At 50.1% G+C, this 19,913-nt stretch overlaps 1 long non-coding RNA gene across 5 annotated transcripts in view; it reads right to left on the bottom strand.

Moving 5' to 3' along the window:
* Positions 1 to 1,265: 1,265 nt before the first annotated feature.
* Positions 1,266 to 19,913, bottom strand: part of LOC131406531 (uncharacterized) — a 39,353-nt gene continuing 20,705 nt past the window's right edge. For 2 of the 5 annotated variants that reach the window (XR_009220169.1, XR_009220168.1), the window contains exons 2-4: positions 8,068 to 8,205; positions 5,759 to 6,299; positions 4,812 to 5,678 (exon numbers count right to left, since the gene is read on the bottom strand). This is a non-coding gene — a long non-coding RNA (uncharacterized LOC131406531). Of the gene's footprint in view, positions 1,403 to 4,811; positions 5,679 to 5,758; positions 6,300 to 8,067; positions 8,411 to 8,555; positions 8,570 to 19,913 lie in introns of those variants that run through there. The other 3 variants (XR_009220167.1, XR_009220170.1, XR_009220166.1) reach the window with 3 other exon arrangements.

Here is a 19,913-nt window from a genome sequence, read left to right as displayed (position 1 = left end):
ACAAAGAGAAAAATACTGTATGATTCCACTAACATGAGGAACTGAGATTAGTCAAAATCACAGAGATGGAAAGTGGAATGGTGGCTGCCAAGGGCTGGGGGGAGGGGAGAAGGGAGACTTACTCTTTAATAGGTATAGAGTTTCAGAATCATAAGAGTTATGGGGATGAATGGTGGCGATGACTGTGCAACAGTGTAAATGTATTTAACGCCACTGAAGTATACACTTAAAAATGGTTAAGATGTCACGCTTTTTGTTATGTATATTTTAACTCAATATACAAAAATAAAAAAAAAGAAATTAGCTATCAAGGCACAAAAAGACATAGTGGACTTTTAAATACATATTGCTAAGTGAAAGAACCCAACTGGAGAAGGTTATATACTCAGTTCCATAGTTTTCATATATTCCAATCACACGACATTCTAGACAAGGCAAAACCATAGAAACAGTATAAAGATCAGTGTTGCCAGGAGTTGGAAGGCAAGGGATGAAGAGGCAGAGCACAGGGAATTTAGGGCAATCCAATTCTTCTGTAGTCTCTGTCATGGTGGATACATGAGATTATGCATTTGTCGAAATCCAAGTACGTGACAGTGAGACAGTGAACCCTAATGTAAACCACTGACTTGGTTACGAACACTGTAGCAGCATCAGCTCCTCACTTGTAAGGAATGAATCGCACTAACACAGGTGGTCATGCAAGATGTTAACAGTAGGGGAAACTGTGGGGGAGGAGGGAGAAACGCTCTGCACTGTCTGCTGAATTTCTCTGTCCATCTAAAACTTTCCTAAAAACAATCTATTAATTAAAAATTAATCAATGGAAGATAGGGAGTGGGTAGAAATATGGAGGAAACAAGAATATCAGAATATTAATAAGTGTTGAAGCTGGGTAATAGGGACATGGGGGGCTATCACACTTTTCTGTTTAATTTGTGTATGTTAAAAGTTTTCCACAATAAAACATTTTTAAAGCTCCAGGTTAAATCTAGATTATATGTACAAAGAATCAAAGAATGTGAAAAAAACACATTTTTGAAGCAAGTACTCAAGGGGTACACTGAGGGAACGTGCAATCACACTGGATAGAGAGTGAACGTCCTGGTTCCACCAGGAAGGTTCAGAGCTCAGTGAGCAAGGCAGGCGACAGCAGTCAGGGAAGTGACAGATAATGAACACGGAAAAATGTTCGCCCTCACTGGTCACAGAAATGCCAACGATGGGCCCTGACAAAACTGCCAGAGGATTTACAACGTTGTGACACTCCCAGTTAGAGCGGGCTCAGGGACAGTGTACCACGTCCTGTGAGAAGGCCAATCATCACGGGCTTTCTGGAGGGCAAACCTCTCAAACCCTGGAACTTGCAGGCCACTGGCCCGGCTGTTCTGTGGTACAGAATCTGTCCAAAAACAAAGGTATTGGGTAAAGATGATAGACTGAATAAACACATGTAGAGCCCCTTGACATAAAGTCCCTAAAAAATGACCCAAAGATTCCTTGATTGTTGAACAAATTCATAATAGCCCTGAGAACCATCAAGAGAGCCGACATTTTGAGAAAGACATCAAAGAGAGAGAGCAGCTGGTGACCGGGGACCCCAGTGGGGAGCTCCTGGTGGGCCATGGAAACCAAGCCAGAGCGCCCTCTCCCTCTCCCCCTCCTCCCCCTGCCGCTCACCTAACACCTCCTTCATCGCCCCTCCACTCCCAGCCACTGCCCACATCACACTCCAGGAACACAGGAACAGAGGCACAGGGTGCCCTTTCCACCAGCACATCTGTCCTCTTGTTCTCTGCACCTCCCCAGGCGGTGAAGCCCAGCCCTGCACCTCCTCAGGGCCCAGCATGCTCCTCCCTGACCCTCAGGCTCCTCCTCTCCATCCGGTCCTACCTGCAGCAACTGTTAGCTCATCTCCACCTTACAAACAAAACTCTCCCTTGGACGCATGCTCCTTTTTGGCTACTGTCCACTTTCCTGACTCCCCTTCATGGCTACACCTCTTAAGTAAAGTGTCTCATCCCTACTGCCCTCCCATGGACCCCCTTCACCCACTCTAGACCCAGCTTCATTCCCACCCTCTCAAGGAGACTGAGGTCACCAGTGATCCCCTGTGGTCAAGTCCAGCCATCTTTTCTCCATTCTGATCAGAGCTGTATCCGACCCAGCAGAGCACCCCTCCTTTCTGCAATACCCTTTTCCCCTCGTGTCTCCTGCGACTCCATGCTCCACCGTTTCAGTCTCCTTTCCTGGACCCTCTTCAGCTGCACCTCTGTAAACACTGCCTGTTCCTAGGCTGGGCCCTGGTCCCTTCTACAGCTGCAGTGTCTCCAGGAGACCTCATTCACTTCCATGGTTTTAAACATCTCTGACCTCATCCTGACTCTGCAGACACACTGATGCAACTTTAAGAGGATAGGTGCTGGCTCCCCAGTGTCGGCACCTAAGAAGTATTTCAGACTCGATTCCTTTCAAAATTTTACTGTCATGAGTTCCAAAATAGCATCAAATATTTCCAAAAAGGAGGAAAAATTTGGCAACAATAAATAGTAGTGAACAAAGTAACCAATAAAATGTCTACTTGCATATAACCATAGTTGCTTGATGGGGAAAATAAGAACATAGAACTAAGTAAGATCAGACAGTCTCGAGCTGGGGAGTGGAAGGTGATGAGTCGGGAGTGTAGAACACAGGAACTGATCAACTCTAAGCATTTACAGTAAGAGAGGCAGAAATTGTTGTTCCTAAAAGCTGAAAGACACCCACTAGAAGAATAGAAAAATCATGAGAAAGCCTAACAAATTAAAAATTAAATTAAATGGTAGACTCACATTCCAATTTATCGATAATCACAATTGTAAATGGAGCAAATTGCTCTAGAAAAAGATGAAGGCTCTCAAGTTGAGTTAAAATATAGTTATAAAATAAAGGGATATAATATGGTTGAAAATAAGGAGATAAATAAGACTTTAAATGGGACAAAAAGGGGTTCTCTGTGTTGATAACTGTCAGGAACACTTATACACCTAACAATATGGTCTTGAAACATAAAGCAAAACTGGACAAACAAGAAGACACAGGCACCTCAAGAATCACAGGGAAACCTACCTTACCTCTCTTAGAAATCCACATGTCAAGTGATACAGTAAGTTAGGAAACAGATCTGATGATGAACACAAAAAAGCTAGATCTAGACTCAGCCCAAGGGACAACAACATAAGCAACTAGTGGAGAGGAAACATTCTTCTCAAACCACAATGAAACAGTCACCACAATGGACTGTGTGCTAAGCCACAGTGAAATCTCTAAAGAGTCCAAAAAGCAGAAATCTATGTGACCATATTACCGGACCTTAAAGCAATAAAAGTAAAAAATAATCACAAAATATTGGCTCCCCTCCCCCAACCTATCCACTTGAAAATCTATCCAAACCCTTCTAAATCTCTCAGGTTAAAGAGGGAATCCAGACAGACAGGACAACCTCTTTAGAAATGAATAGCAATGAGAGGAGCATGAGACAAATCTATGGCGTGGGGACAAAGGAACAGAAGAAGGGACACAGCCTCCACTGCAGGTATCAGGGAATATCAACTGTACACGAAGAACCTGAGCACTTCCCTCCAGGAGCCAGAACAACACCACAATAAAACCAACATCAGCAGAATGAAGTGAGGATTCACAAGACAGGAACAACAATGTAGACCTGAGCAATGGAGTCAAGGGCTGACTGTCTGGAAAGACCTGTACCAGTGAGAAACCTTGCGCAATCTGACCAAGAGGAACAGACAAAGGCACGAAACTGTACCATCAGGTACAAGAAACTACAGAAACAGCTTTAACGTGATAGGAGATCATAGGGGATAACTCTGACCAGGACATCAGCGGTCCTCAACTGGAGCTGTCCTTCCCCCGGGATGCATCTGGAAACACGCAGGATGGGTTTTGTTTCTTGTTTTGTGTTTTCTTAATGGTTGTTGCCCTGGGGGTCCGGGAGGTCCTGAACAGCCTGTCACATAGAGCCGTTTCCCTCCTGAAGTGTTACTGACATCTGGGAAGACAAGCACTGATCCAGATTAAATGAACAATGTGGTAGGGAAATGTTCTCCATGGGTGTATAACAGGCAAAAGATGGTACCCTCAATACATAAGGAATATCGAGAAACCAATGTTTACAAGGACTAAACTGTAAAAGAGCAGGAAAATCAGAAATGTAGCCAATAAACACACCAACAATATTCCAACCTATTTGTACAGGTAGAGAAATATGTATGTAAAACACAGGAAATAGTCTAGGAGATTACATACCAAATTTTACTACCAACAAGGAATAAAAGTTGGGAGGTATGTGAGAAATAGGAGTTTTTACCACTTGTTAGCTTGTATATTTCTGGAGTGTTTTAATTTTTACAACTACTCAAAAAGATGTTTCAAATTTTAAAGAAATTATTAAAATGTTCAAAATGACTTCAGTTCAAGGATATTCATTAAAACATGAAGGGAAAGAACCCCCCCATGACTTTAAGAGTCTCCTGTAACTATTCTTTCTTTTTTTTTTTAATTTAATTTATTTATATTTTTATCCCCAAAGCCCCAGTAGATAGTTGTATGTCATAGCTGCACATCCTTCTAGTTGCTGTATGTGGGACGCGGCCTCAGCATGGCCGGAGAAGCGGTGCGTCAGTGTGCGCCCAGGATCCGAACCCAGGCCGCCAGCAGCGGAGCGCGCGCACTTAACCGCTAAGCCACGGTGCAAGCCCCGCCTTTAACTATTCTAATAGTTACTATTTCGATTTTATTTCACATTTACATCCTAACTCATTGAAATTTACATTTGTTTGAGGGATGCAACAGAAGCTGATTTTCTCCTGTTCAAGTGGAAAACCAACCGTCCAGGAACCATTCATTGCATAGGTCTGGCTTTCACAGCTGACCTGCAATGCCTCCTTCCCCACCTGCTAAACTCCAACAACTACCGCTGCCTCTCGAGCGCCCTAGAGCGAGCGGGGTGAGCTCTGCAACCTGGGCTCCCTGTCTGCGAGGGGCGGCTACCAGCAGAGCCTTCTCCCAAGACAGCAACAGGCATGCTGCACACAGAAGTGCTCAGGGGCCGTCTGCTGCGGAGCAGGAAACCCCTCATGATGAGCAGGCAGTGGGGGAGCCCCGAGCACCGGGACTGACCTCGGCTGGGGGCGCCAGGCTGCTAAGGCAGGGAGCCCCCTCCCTTCAGCTCGTCCAGCTCCTCCTGCAGCGTGTGCACCTGGCTGTCGGCGGCTGCCCCTCTTCAGCTCGCCGTTCTTCTCCACCTGCTCCCGCAGGCAGCACCCGTGCTCCTGTTCCCCCGGGAGCAGAAGCAGTAGGAGTGCAGCAGTCGAGGAGATCTTGGGCCCCCAGTGCTGACAGAATGACTCAGCTGAGGGACGGAGGGCTGGTGTTGCTGTGTTCGCCCTGCACAGCTTCTGTGTCTGGCTTCAGGGTGACATCCGTCGGAGGGTGGAGGGGCTCTGGGAGGGTTTCTGAGGCATCATTGTGAATGATGAACTTGGGGGTTCTGGGCCAAGCTCTCATCAGGCCCCAGGCTGGTCCCGCTGCAGCTGGGCTCCACATCCTTCTTCAGCCTCTTTTGGTCAACAGCCTCTCAAGGGACAGATGGCCTCTCTTGAGTGTGCTCTGAGAAGAAACTGTAAGAAGGAAGCCAGCCAATAAATCTGCACGCCCCGATCCTGAGGGATAAAGTCATCCACGGAAATGCCACTCTTACCCAGCAGGCCCTGGCTGGAAAGAGGGGGTCTCATCGTCAGCATCTACAGCAGACGTGTTTGCATCTCCTTGGCTGCCTAATGCTGTGGAGGCCACACTGTCTCCTGGAGTTCCTTCCAGAGACTGCGCCCAATCCTGACTGGCAGCTTCCTGGGCGGCACTGGGTGCGTGTTCACCCTGCAGAGCGGGTTACTTACACTTGCGGGACCACGGCTGGGCCCTCAGCTTTTCCCTCAAGGACCACAATGAACCTGCAGCTCCTTTCCCATCTGCTTCACGCACATGTTCCTCAGGCCCCCGGTGGCCTTCCTGATGTCCTTTATCCTGGGGTGGCTGTGGCCTTCAGCCCCCCCGTCTGAGTCAGGTGGAAGATGGAGGGCGTGGCCATGGCTTGAGCACATAGTACTGATCCTCCAGCCTTTCCTAGAGCTGTTTTTGGTGAAATATTCAGTACAGACGAAAGAATGCTTAGTGGGGTCCAGTCACCCCTGTGAACAGCTTTTAACCACTGGACCAGACGTTTTGAGCCCATTATGTGGAGCCTGCAAGGATAAATGAAAAAGTAATTAGAAAGAAAGAATTAAATGTTTCCCCCTAAAATAATCAGCTATAAAAGCAAAACAAGTGTTTTTGGGAACACCCACACCTGTAGCCACTTTGCCCATTTAAACCTTTAGTAAAGATTTAAGGAACACCTGCTTGCAACTTATTACTGGAATAGAAACATGAAAGACCCACTGTCTAACTTAAGGAGGTGACCGTCTGTAGGGCAGAGAAGGAAGGAAGGTGAGGACCTCCTCCCAGGCTGTGGTAAGTGCCCTGTAGGGACACAGACGTTCTGGCAGATAACACAGGATGGCATCAAGACAACAGGAAAGGCTTCAAAAAGCCTCAGAAATAGTTCTTAGAAGCTCATGGCTGCCCAATCCTCCTGCTGTCCCTAGGATGCAAGACTTTGGGTGCTAAAACGGGGAGGGTTGGTCCCCCTATTTCAAAGCCAGGCCAGGTGTTGGCCAGCAGAGCCTCCCAGGCACCCAGCAGGGCGCCTGGCCCCAGCTCTGCTCAAACAGCTGAGGATGCGAGACCACCACCAAGGGGAGGTCAGCCCCAAGAGCTGTGGATCAGTATTACTCCTGTCCTCCCACTACCAGGAGGAAAGCTGCTTCCTGTACAAATCAACCAGCCCCTGCAAGGTACTGACCAAGACACTTCATAATCTCTTCTCCTCATTAAGGTAAAATCTCTATTTAGACCAAACTGTGCACGTCGGGGGTTGGGGGGGTCTGTCCCGAGGGCTTTCTGTTCCACTTGAGGTCATCTAACGCCCCTGAGGCCACTGTGGACCAGACCAGGTGGATACTAGGTCCTCAGGGAGTTCCAAGCAACATGACTTTCTAACCTTTCTCAATGCTTTGTGACTAGTTACCAAAGGACTCCTACTTCATTTGCCCCCAGACCACATTAGACAATGACACATGCCAAGAGCCACCTTCTCTGCAGGGCTTTGCCTCATTCTCAAAACAGTAACAGAACTTTTGGGACACAGGCTCTGAAGGAAACCGTCAAGAAAGCAGGGTGGCTGACCTCTGAAACAAGCTCATGTTACTAGTTCTTTGGATAGATTGTAACAACTTCCGAATTAGAACAAACCATTGTAAACCTTCAATAAGACTACAGACAACAAGTGGCATTCAGGTCTTTCAAAATTCAATAACAACCTGCAACATGAAACAAAATGATCTGCCAGGAGGTTTTCAAATTAGAATGTCTTCAGCGCACTGTTCTGGGACCTCCAGTGTGGAGTCCGCAGGAAAGGACTCATTGAACTAGCTGAATTCCAGAAGCCCTCATGAAGGGAGCCAGGCCAGGGGGAAAGCAAACCCCTCACCCTGCTGTAGGAGCCCAAGGACGATGTGTAGAGAGGAGCCCCTTCACCGAGTCCCCGAGGTAAGCCTCCCGGTGAGGAGTGGGCCGTGCCCTCCTCCACCCAGGATGCTGTCAGATGCAGAATCCAAGTCCACATGGTCAGCCTCCCTATGAGGAGTGGACCGTGCCCTGCTCCCCCAGGATGCTGTCAGATGCCCAGTCTGCAGGGTCAGCCTCCCCGTGAGGAGTGGGCCTCACCCTGCTCCACCCAGGATGCTGTCAGATGCAGAGTCCCAAGTGTAAGTCTCCCCTTGAGGAGTGGGCTGAACCCTGCTCCTCCCAGGATGCTGTCTGAGTCCAAGTCCACAGGGTAAGCCTTCCCATGAGGAGTGGGCCTTGACCTGCTCTGCCCAGGATGCTGTCAGACACCTCTCCAGCACTCACCTCCACCTGCAGAGCCACCTTTCCCTGCACTGCCAGGAACCTTCTAGCAACAGAGCATCTGGGAGATGTATCCATCCAGCAGGTACAAGCTGCATTTGCTCAGCCACATTCCTGATTGCAGAGATCAAGGCAGGCTCCCTGCCATCAAAAGAGCAGAAAAGTCACAGCAAATCCAAGAAGATAGTGACATAAGGAAGAGCGTTTCCAGACTATCCTGTTACTTGACATTGTTGGCCCTAGCCCAAATCAGTGGAGAGCAGGGTGGCTGCAGGGTGGGGGTGAGAGGGTGGTGGAGGCCATAAGGTGGGTGCTGGTGGCTGTGGGGTGGCCATGGTGGCCCGAGGTGCCCTGAGCAGAGACGGTGGCGCAGACCACAGCTGCACAGCACCCAGCGCTGACTCACCTGCTGGACAAGCCCCGAGCACAAAGTGCTGCCCACCTCGGGCTGGACCTCATGGGGGGCTGACTGGGCAGTGGTGGCCAGTTACCTGTGGAAGGAGACTGTGGTTTCTCCTCGTTGCCTGGCCAATGGGAGCAGATCGTGGCCGCACAGCGAACACCATCTCAGGCCTCAGGCTGTTGCACCGCCAGGCTCCGTCCCCCTCCTCACCACCCCTGAGTGTGACCACCACGAGGGTAGAGCTCTGGGCAACACTCTATGGGATGTGGAACTGGTCCCCGTGGCCTACAGGACAGCAAGATGGCAGCACTTACTCCAGCCACCCCCAGTGCACAGTTCTGATCGTTCTTGAGCTTCTGTTAGTGTTTCTTTATATAAAAACAAGCCATTGCCAATGTATGCTTTTCTTTGCATGTTTGTCCTTGTAATGAGCAGTCAGACTCCGCACTTTTTGACGTGTGCTGACAGCTTACGCCTCTCCTCTCCCTCTTCCCCTCATGTCCACACCTGGACAAGCTGAAGAGCAAGTCCAGAGTCTCCCTTCTCTGGCATTGGCTTCGGATCCAACCACACAAGCCCCTGTATGTGTGCAGAACTCTCGCCCTGGTCTCACCCCTGGCAAAGATTTCTTGCTTTGACCAAACTTTAGTCAGGATCCTGAACCTTTTCCTAGGTTTGTGTGTGCACTTCCTTGTAAAATCCAGTTTTAGTAAGAACCTTGCTAAGTCAGTTTAAGCAGAACCCACACCCGTAGATCTGATCACCCTCGAGATCTCCTTGGGCTCCTCCACGTCCCCCACCATCCCTCAGGTGGTGTCTGATAACTCTGGCCCGGCTTCGGTAATAATCTTGTTAGGTCAGGTTAGCTAGAAACCCCAACACTTGTTTTTTCTCTTAGTAATTTTCCATCTCCTGACCCCCACAATGCTGCCTGGCCGTGAATGCTCACTTGCCCATGCTGCATTCAAAGTCGAGCCCAATCTCATTTCTCCCCAGCTGTGAATCCCATCACAGTGGTCTCTACATATTGCAGTGGTTCTGAATAAAATATGCCTTACCATTTTTGACGAGTGTCATTGAATATTTTTTCTTTAAAACCTCCAACCACGATAAAAACCCAGGCCTGGCTTCTTTCCTTGCTCCCTCAAGCCATTTCAGAGCTGCTTGTGATTTTGGCCCTGCTCTCCTCAGAGACGTCTATTATGTGAGTCATAAGACTTTTGCTAACTTCTGTGTGTGTGTGGAGGGGGACACACACCAGCATCAGTCTCTCCATGGCAACCATAGCACTTACAAGTGAGCAGTCATATTTTGAAAGGAATCTCTTTCTCTGGGCGGTAGGTCTCAACAATGAGTTCAAAATATTCAGTGAACGATGTACTAAACAGATGGGCTGTCATCCAGGCTTTGTTGTTCTATTTGAGCATTGACTCTAAGTTAAAGTCACCGGATGCATTACCCCTAACAAGAGAGCGAGAGTGTATAAAGGCCCGGGGGGGGGGTGGATTGGAGGGGGAGGGGAGAGAACAGGATCAGTTAGAGCAACCAGAGGTCAGAGTGTGAGACAGGAGTTGGAGAAGGGGCCAGAGCAGTCGGTAACAGCACAGCAGCCAGGTCAAGGCCCTGTGCACGAGGTCTGGGAGTCAGGATCTTCTAATTGCAGTCAGTGTGGGAGCCCCATTTCTGCTTGGATCTCTGGGGGACAAGAAGGCAGTGTCTTACCACGTCTGTCTGTCCACAGCTCCCAGACCCTGGCCAGGGAGCACGAAGCACTGATGCAGAAGTACCTGCACCTGCTGCAGATCATGGACATGAGAAGACAGTGGCCAAGCAGCTATGGCAGCAGATCGAGAATGAGGAGATCAATATCGAGTGGCTGAAGGCAGAGGTGACTGCTGACGAGGGGTGCAGAGGAGGGTGGCCGGGGTGCCCAGGGCACAGGCCCAACACCTCACACTCCAGGCTTCAGCAGGATCGGGGGGCACATTACCGGCAGCGGGGACCAGCTTCCATTCACAACTAAGCCAGTCTCCAAAAGTAAATTTAGTGATGCTGGCAGAGTGGGAAGGGCCTTAGTCAGATCTGAGTTCAGATCTGCCACTTGACAGTTGCAACTTGGAGTGCGCCCCCCCCATCCTCTATGCGTCCATTCCTTCATCTATAAAACAGCCTTTTTATACTTGCCTGACAAGGGTGTGAGGATTGAGTGAGGTTATTTATGGGCGAGTTTTTATTTACTCTGCTGATGACCACATTGACTAAGCATGCCCACATTATCAGCTGAAGAGTCCGGGGACACAGAGTCCCTGGTAGGTCATCATAGTGTGGGCTCCTGGCTCAGTTCCAAGCAGTCGTTCTCTCTGCCTGTCATAAGAGCTCCTACAGGGGCTCACCGGCTCCAGGCTCATCGGTCTGGAGGCCATGCTGTTGCTAAGTTAAGCCTTCTAGAACTTCACTACTCAAAATGTGGTCCATGAAGCAAGAGCATGTTAGAAATGCAGAATCTCAGGCCCTGCCCAGACCTCCGGAATCAGAATCTGCACTTTCACAACAGCCCAGTCGATTGCCATTTACATTAAAGCTTGGGAGGCGCTGGCTCTCTGTCCCTTAGACGCCCCTCACCAGCTGTCTACCCCAGCACCGAATGATCAGCTTGCCTCTCCCCCCTCATCTCACCATGCTCACCAGATGTTCAGAGCCATTTGGCCATGTCACACGAGGACCGCGGACTCTGAGCTGAGGACGGGAAAATGGAAACATAGATTCTAACCAGGGTCGGATGCATGATTTGTAGGGCCTGAGGCAAGGGAAAAATGCAAGGCCTTGGGTGGAGTCGGGGAAGTCGACCTCCCCTTCTCACAGCCCACCCACCCACCCATGGCAGACAGGCGACCCCCCAATATCAACCTCCAACCTCCTCTAACCTCTGTGCCATGATACACTTCGTACCTAGATGAAGGGTGGGCAAGATGCCCCTGCTGAGTCACCCACCTAGTGCCCAGACATTGTCCCTCACCCTGCCGTGAGACACCATCGGGATTGCACTGCACCCACTCTTACTGCACCTACACCGAGGCTCCTGAAGAGGGTTGAGGGTGACTCACGGAGGGATGTGAGTTTTCCTTGCTGACTAGACCCATTTTCTCCCAGAGAGAGGGTAGAGGAGGTCATGGGTTCTGGGGTGCCAACGTGTGTGGAGCAAGCAGCTGAGAGAACATCCCAGTGAGGCAGCAGGAGGCAGGAACACATGGGGGCTGAGGCTCCAAGCCCCTGGGGTGTGCTCCATTGTTCCATCAGATGTTACTCATGAAAATAAATAAAAGAGAAATGGTTAAGAACTACAAGGTTACAACTGCGGAACTTGAAGCCCCAAGCACGGGGCCCTCTGAGCATAGGACCCCATCACATGACTTTGAAGCCAGCTCTACCTGGAATGTTCAAAGATCTGAAGTTGCCATTTCCACCTTATGGTGCCGCTGCCAAGCTCTGAACTGATGGTCACGTCAGCTCGGAACTTGAGGTTGAACAAAAGTTTCAGATTCCACACACCTCCTCTACCCTGCACCAGGCACTGTCAGACATGCTTCCTTAGTCAGTCCCCATAGCTATAATCATAGGATTGAACGAGGAAGGGGGTTAAGAGAACTCAAGTCACCTGCCCAAGCTCACACAGCTGGGAGGTGGCACAGCCAGGACTAGAACCCACGTCTCCTTGTCTACTTGCTAGTCTTGCCACTCTACTCATAGCCTCTTCCCATGTCGCTCCTGGGATGGGGGCTTGTCCCGAGTCTAAAACATCTGGTTCATTCTGAGATCTATCCTAGCTCTACACATATCCCTGAAACCAAGCTGAGTCATTGTTAGGGACCAGGGAATAGGTCTAGGGACCAGCACCAGGTTAGTGGCTTCATGATCGAGGGTGTCGGGTGTCATTCATTCACTCACTCACTCATTCACTAACTGCCTAAGATCAGCTGACCACTGCCTCATCCTCTTCCCCAGGCTCCTCTTCCCCCATCACTTGGGGATCCAGCCAGTGCTCCCTGGTCATGAGCTGTACACATCTTGGCCTTTGCACATGCTGGGGCTTCTGTTTGGAGTGGCCCTGCCACCCCCACGCTTCCCTGCCTGGTGGGATCCTACCAAGCTCGAATGCCTCCTCCTGGGGACTCTCATCCCAGAATGTTCTCCTTGCCCCCTGCTCCCACGGCTTTCCCACCCTCAGCATGCCATGTCAGAGCCAGGTCCTTGGGTGTCTGTCCCCAACCCGGCCTGGTGAGACCTCCTTGAAAGCAGGGGTGTCCTTTATCACTCTGTCCCTTCTGCCTCACACATAGTAGGTACTCTGTAAGGGCTTGATGAATGAATGGGCATCAGGCTCTGTGGCAGGCAGTAAAGAGATGGAAGATTCTACCCTTAAGGTCTGATTGGGGTAGAGTGTGATTGGTGCCATAATAGAGTTTGTGGTGTGAACCCAGCTAGAAAATGAGTCATTTTATGGCCAAAGAAGGTGTGGGTTCATGTCGCATATGGCCTTGAAAGGTTTCAGGGGTTGGTAGGCCAGAGAAGGGGTGGGTGCAAAAGGCAGGGCCCTCTCTGGTGCTGGGGAGCACAAAACTCGTCAGTTTTGAGTGAAAGTGTGTGTGTGTGTGTGTGTGTGTGTGTTTGTCAGTGTGGCAGCAGAGGCCTGTTTGGTGGGAATTTGGAGCAACGTTTTCAACTGAGTGCATTACTCTCCAGGGCAAAGGATTTCTTTAAGAAGACTGAAAGATCAGCTTGGTAAAGCCTTCTGGCTGTAGTCTCTCTCTCTCACTGTCTCTCACTGTCTCTCACTCGCACTCACTCTCACTCACACACACACATCCACATCCTGCAGGGCAGAGGGCACCTGTGTGCTCTGGAGGGGCTTTAGGAGGGTGAAACAGAGCCCATTTCCCAGGAAGTAGGCCATCAGGTAGGCAGGAGGCACTGAGAAGCCAAGTAAGTGATGAGTGACGCCCGTGACAAAGATAGAGTGTCTTAGAAAGTCAGAGCTGGGAGGGATCTGAGAACTCAGAGGTCCACAGAAGAGGGAGGACTTATCCAAGGTCACTCCAAGGTCACTTCCAGTGCTAGAATCCAGGCTTAACCTTGGGTCTCCTGGCTGCAGATCCTTGGCCTGTACCTGCCCCACAACTTATTCCTTCCTTGCTGGGGAGACGAGCCAGATAAAAGGTGCATGTTCGGGAACCACTGTGTCACCTGGATGGCCTCAAGCTCTCATGGTCCACCTGATAGCCAGAAAAACTCCTCAAGCCCCACCCCACTTATTCCTGAGGATTTTCAGGGTCTTCCATTTTCATGGCCACGTCTGGCTTCCAATTCTGCTCTCCTGGCTTCTTGTATCACTTCTCACAGTGGCTGTCTTCACTCAGTCTTGACTGCTCCTTACCCCCGTATGGGCACTCCTTGTGTCCATCAGGTGGAGCTAGATTCTGCTGCAATTACAAACAGCCCCCAAGTCTCAGTGGCTTAAAACAACAAAGATTGCTTTTTCTCTCACACTGTGTGTCCATTGTGGGTTCCGCTCCACAACATTCTCACTCAGAGTCAGGGTCACAGGCTGATGGGTCTCCCACAATCAGGAAATTCACCAGTCCCATGGCAGGGGAAGCAATGTGGCAAATGGTGCCTGACAGCACTGCTCACATTTCATTGGACAAAGTGAGTCACTTGAACACACTCAACTTCAGGGGCTTGGGGAAGTACAGTCCTGCCCTGTCCCAGGAGGACAACCAGAGTATCCAGGAAAGACCTAATGACACCCAACTGGCTCCTCTTTCAGTCCCCAAGCCCCTGACACCAGCCCAGTATAGACCAGACTTTCTGAAAGGCTTAGATACAGTAGAAGGGGTTTGCAGTACTGAAACAGAAAATGGCTTAAAGTTGAATAGAAGACATCCTTGCCCTTCTGTCACTCACCCTTTCCTGCTACACGGATTTCTTGCTGACCTCCTCTCCTCACACTGGCCTCTCTCCACATGCTTCCAACACCATTTTGTTGGTGGTGGGGGTGTTCATAATCTCTTTATCTGCCAAGACCCTCGCCCCCGTCCAGTGATGTATTGGAGCTGGCTTATACCAATTTGCAAGTTTGTTGTGAAATTTTCAAGACTCTTTCAAGCTTGTTATTCGCCATTTGGTAGCTTAAAATGGGCCAAGGTTGGAATGTTTACACCATGGAAATCAGCCAGTGCTACCAGTCAGAGTTTTTTTTTCAGAGAGCTGGTCATTAATCCTTTACCAATATACCCTTGTATACACTTTCTTCAGGACCAGCTAAATACTTTGCTGGGTCCAGTGCAAAATGAAAATGCAAGGCTCTTAAGAATTTCAAGGCAACAACAACAGAGCCTGATACCAGGCATTAGGCCCTTCTAAGCAGGCTGTTCACAGGTCACACTTCGAGGACATTGGCCCTGTCTCTACTCCATGTATACTCTCCATCCCTGGAGCCCCCACCCACAGCCATGTCTCCCTAGAGGTAACGGGAGAGCATACCCAAACAAAAGTCTGCACAAAATTTATTAAGCAAAACTATCCAGCTCTGCTTAGTCTCTTCTTTTCCATCTAAACAGCCCTCTTGGGCCTTATCTTTTGTAACCAAAAAGCTCCAAGGACCATCTAAAACAAAGGGAGCATCCTCCTCTGAGAAGAATCCTCCCCTCCTCTAGAATCTTCAGTTTGGCACCATTTCATTGTTTTAATAGCTATTTTTCTCCCATTTATGATTGGAAGTAAGTTGGGATGGCTCAGGCAGCTCTAAATGGCAGGGTAGGAGTTTAGAGATGGTGGTGATATTTTCCTGACTTGGTAGCACTCAGAATCCTGCAAGCCTGACTCTGCAAGAAACTGCAGAGATCTTTAGTTCAGGGTTTAAGGTAAAACTGTAGCCATGGAATCAGGTTTGCAAACCAACTTTGACATGGAGAGGGCCGCCTTGACCCCTCCCCAGTCAGCCCCTCTGCAGGGCCCACTCTGTGCCTTGAGTCCTGTTTCCCATGTTCCTCCTGCCATCCTCAACCCTGCTGTCCTGCACTCAACACCCTGTCGTACTCTGCACCTTTGTTCACACCATCCCCTCTGCTCCAATTCCTTCCATTCTATAACACACTTGCTGGGCTCCTTTTTTTCTTTGTGAGGAAGATCAGCCCTGAGCTAAAATCCATGCCAATCCTCCTCTTTTTGCTGAGGAAGACTGACCCTGGGTTAACATCTGTGCCTATGTTCCTCCACTTTTATATGGGATGACACCACAACATGGCCTGACATGAGGTGCATCGGTGCAGGCCCGGGATCCGAACCCGGGCCGCCAGCAGCGGAGCTCGTGCACTTAACTGCTACACCAGGGGGTCAACACAGTTGGGCTCCTATTTGTCCTGCAAAACCTCTGGGTAGCGCTTGTGGCTTCCATGGTGAGACCCTCCCACTGCAGGAGGTGTGCACCTTGTTGGAGTATAAGTTACCTCTGTGGGTATCTGACCCGCTTCTTAGGCTGGAAGCTCCTCCAGGGAAGGGATCTGACTTATCCACCTCTGGCTGTGTCTCACCCATGCCCAGCATGGTGCCCACCACAGAGACTCCATCAGGACATGCTGACAGGATTGGCACAAAGGGAGACAGAGATGGGCATCTCTTAGGCTTGGAAGAGGCCAGAGGGAATGGAGAATGAAGGAGAGAGAACTGAGTTGGGTGGCAGATGTTGGAAAAGCAAGAAGTACAGAGATCTTTAGCAAAACTTTGCTAACAAAAGAGAGAAAACCCAGGACTAACTCCTCCACCAATGACTGCACTGACTAAATGCATTCTGGATTAAAGACATTGTCTCCAGAGAGGGGACTGGGGTGTGGCAGGAGCCGATGAGCAGTGCTGCTAAGGAGTGTGACAAATGAGGGTTTGCCTCTGATGGGCCAAGAAGGTCAGACTGTGGGGTGGAAAGTGGGCAGGGCTCAGCTGAGACACCAGGCATTGACCCAGTTGGGCAGACAGAGCTGGACTCTAGCTGGCGAGTTGGGGTGTAAGCCAAATTCCAAACTCTCCATGGACATCGTTGACAAGGGTCAGCTGAGCAGGCCCTGATGTCAGCCAAGCAAACCCAGATCCAAAGCAAAGGCATCCCCAGAAGGGACCTGCAGGATAAGGGAAAGGAGGCCTCTGCGATCTCAGTGGGGCTGGGGCTCCTGCCGCCATCCTGACACTGGTTTGTAGCAGGGCTAGGCCATGGCCCAAGGCTTCTGCAGGGTCCCCAGGCTCACAGCTTTCCAGAGCTTTGCCAACCTGGCCCAATCCTTAAATCAGATTCCCAGACTGCCAGTGTTGCCTATGCAGGGAGCAGAGTGCCTGACCTGATGGCATCTGGTTTTTGCTCTTGTCCCTGGGGAGTAGATGTCTTGTAGACGTATCTGAGAAGAGCGCCATCAGTTTTACATACAGACTAGTCTTACACACACACACACACACACACACACACACATCCCTCCAGCCTAAAGAGAAAAGGATACCACGTGCAGATACCAGAACTGGCAAAGACAGCAGACTGGCATGAGGGTGATGACATCAGGACAGTAAGGGTGCTGACTGGGCATTCACGTGTCTCTGAGCTCTCCACGAGCCTGTGTGTGAGTCCCTTAGCTCTTTAGAGTTCAGATCCAAGAACAGCCATTTTTTCATGTGCCAAGGGTCTCAGAGAATCGAAAAAACAGAAAAGCCTGCATCAGCAATGCATATTTCTCCATTAGATATTTTCAGCCGCTCTTCAAGCACAGGCGGGGGCAGTTTTAGTAACCCAGAAGTGGAGAGCGGATAACTGTCCCATTTTGCTTTCAAAGTGCTCCATTCGCTCAATTGTCAGAGCCCATGCATCCTGCGGTTCAGCAAGTGGCCTTGAGGGGATAAAGCCACGTGCCCTGAAAAGGGAGCAGAGTTGGCTCTGTGGCGTGTTTGTGATTTCCTAAGCTACTATCTTTGGACGTCTACCACACAGCTCAGGGATGTCTCCACCCATTGAGCACCTTCCACTCCTGCTCTTGTTGTACTGAGGGAGTGAGACCCCAGGGTGGGGGTTTGCCCTCAGGCAACACACTGCTGGGAGAGGGGACAGCCCCCTGTGACACATCCCCGAGGAGGACAACACCAGGGGCCTCCAACAGCCAAAGTGCTGGGTCATCACAGAGGAGGGAGCACAGAGCACACGTGGACAATGGGACCAGGGAGGGGCATCTGATGTGGCAGAGAAAGACAGAGACCACGGCAGGGAGATGAGGACAGGCTCCTAGGCTGGGGCTGCCCTGACTCCCGGGGGGGTTCACACTTTCTCTCTGGGCCTGTTTTCCTGTCCACAAATGGGGTGTACGACAGAGTCCCTATGGCATCCCCTATGTCGTTCAGCTCAAACCCCAGACACACTGGGGAAGTTCCCAGTTCTCCAGGGTGGTAGGAGATGGGGGTTATGAGCAGAGGCAGAGGAGGAACAGTTGGGAGGGGAGGGGGCTGCAGGAAGTAGCAGAAGTCTCTCTGGCATCCTTACAGCTCACCCTGGAGAGGAGACTCGGGCTGTGTTCTGGAGCTGGCTGGCTGGGGAGCATGGGTGGGGAGGAGGATGCTGGGAGGGGAGCCACAGCAAATGTGGCTGCCAGAGGTGCTCAGAGGGCCATTACCCAGCCTGGTGCTAAGCTGCTAGTGAGAAGGCATGTTCCCCAGTTCTCTTTAGGTGGTGACAGGGCACTTGCATGGGAGAATCTGGGTGTTTTTGCTTTTCTGTTTTCCCTCAAAATGGGGTTGTGGAGAGCTAGCATTTACTGAGCACCTTCTCTGCATCAGGCCCTCAAATTGTCCCATTACTTGCAGGGGTGACCTCATTTCACCTTCAGATTCTCCAGGAAAGACCTGAAGTTAAGAGATGTTAGGCATCTTGCTGGAGGTCACACAGCTGAGAAGCAGCATAAGGCGGATTTGAGCCTGCTCTGAGTGGGTCTCAAGCCTTAGCTCTTTTCACACCATCAGTGGCATTTCCTCTGAATTCTCTAGAGCCCTGAGTTCCTCTAAGATCCTTTAGGGTCACCCCAGCAGGTGGGCACTGAGGGTGCCAGGAAGGCTGGCAGCGAGAGCAGCTCCCATCCTCTGCCGGCTTCTGGGGAGTGTGACCCATGTTTAGAAAAGCCTGTGTTTGGTGTAGAGCTCTGCTGTCACCATCTTGAAATTTTGTCATTTTTTAAAGAAGGGATCCTGCATATTTGCTCTGCACTGGGCCCCACAAGTTACATAGTCTATCCCGCTGATGAGGTTTTCACATAAGGTGTCACTTGAGAAAGGTGTTTGCTGCTAGAGTCCCACGGACGGTGGCAGCCCCTGCCCTCTCCCTGGGCCCCTCAGCTCTGCTGGGACTTGGGGGCAGAGGCCCTTTGAGGGGCAGGAACTCCATGGCCGGAGCTTACACTGTGCCTCCTCTGTCAGTGAGGCCATCGTGTGTTTGCACCACATCTTTACCAAGGCCCGAAGACCTGCATCTCCAGCTGGCCCACTGGGGCCTGGGTGAGCAGCCAGCCCTGGCAGAGGTCCCCAGCCACCACCTGAGAAGTCCCTCTCCAAGGCCCACTCCTCCAGGCTGGCGGCACTTCCATCCTCCCCGAGTGTAACAGTAGCCCCTTAAAAACTCATATAATCCCTCAGAGGGAGCAGAAGAGGAAAGAAAAGTTGGCAAAAGCTGTTTTTCTAGGAAGAAGAGATATTTTTAGTTTCTTATCTATTTTCCCTTTTAAAAATAATATATATGAACACATTTGAGAAAATTTGACTATCTAGAAAAGCAGAAAATGTTAAAAGCTATATCAACCATAGTTCTCCTTCTCAAAGATAACCACTGTAAACACATTGATGTGTTTTCCTCAAACTTTTTTCTATACACAGATCTTGGGATTCCCCCCCCCATTTGATTTACATAATGTCACACATATGAATACTGAATTTGAATATTGATGTGTTTTTTTTTTACTTAAGATTAGCACATGCTTTTTTATGGCTGTATGATGCTCCAGTACCTGTGAGCATGCCCTCATCCATGCAGCCATCTCCCATCATTGGCTCTTACAGTTGTCGTAACTACTAGAAACACTCATCTCTGCATCTGAAATGTTCATATGAGAGAGCGTCTCCTTGGGACAGGTTTCCAAAAGTAGAATGACAAAGAAAAGGTAGAAGCACGGTCAAGGTTCCCACTCCGTCCACCCTGCATCACTGCTCTCCGAGCTGGCTGCACCGTCCTGATGGCCCCAAGGGCTGCACAGCAGGACCCCTGCATCGCGCCTCTCCCACACTGAGTGTGACCCTTTTATTGTTCACTTTCCTAAGTCAGAGAGCCCCGCTTTTCCCCAAGGTCACAATGAGAAGACTACCTAGAAGGAAAAGGTCT

This window comes from Diceros bicornis, chromosome 5 (genome assembly GCF_020826845.1).
Source record: "Diceros bicornis minor isolate mBicDic1 chromosome 5, mDicBic1.mat.cur, whole genome shotgun sequence".
NCBI lineage: Eukaryota > Metazoa > Chordata > Mammalia > Perissodactyla > Rhinocerotidae > Diceros > Diceros bicornis.
This window is presented reverse-complemented; position numbering and strand designations above follow the sequence as displayed.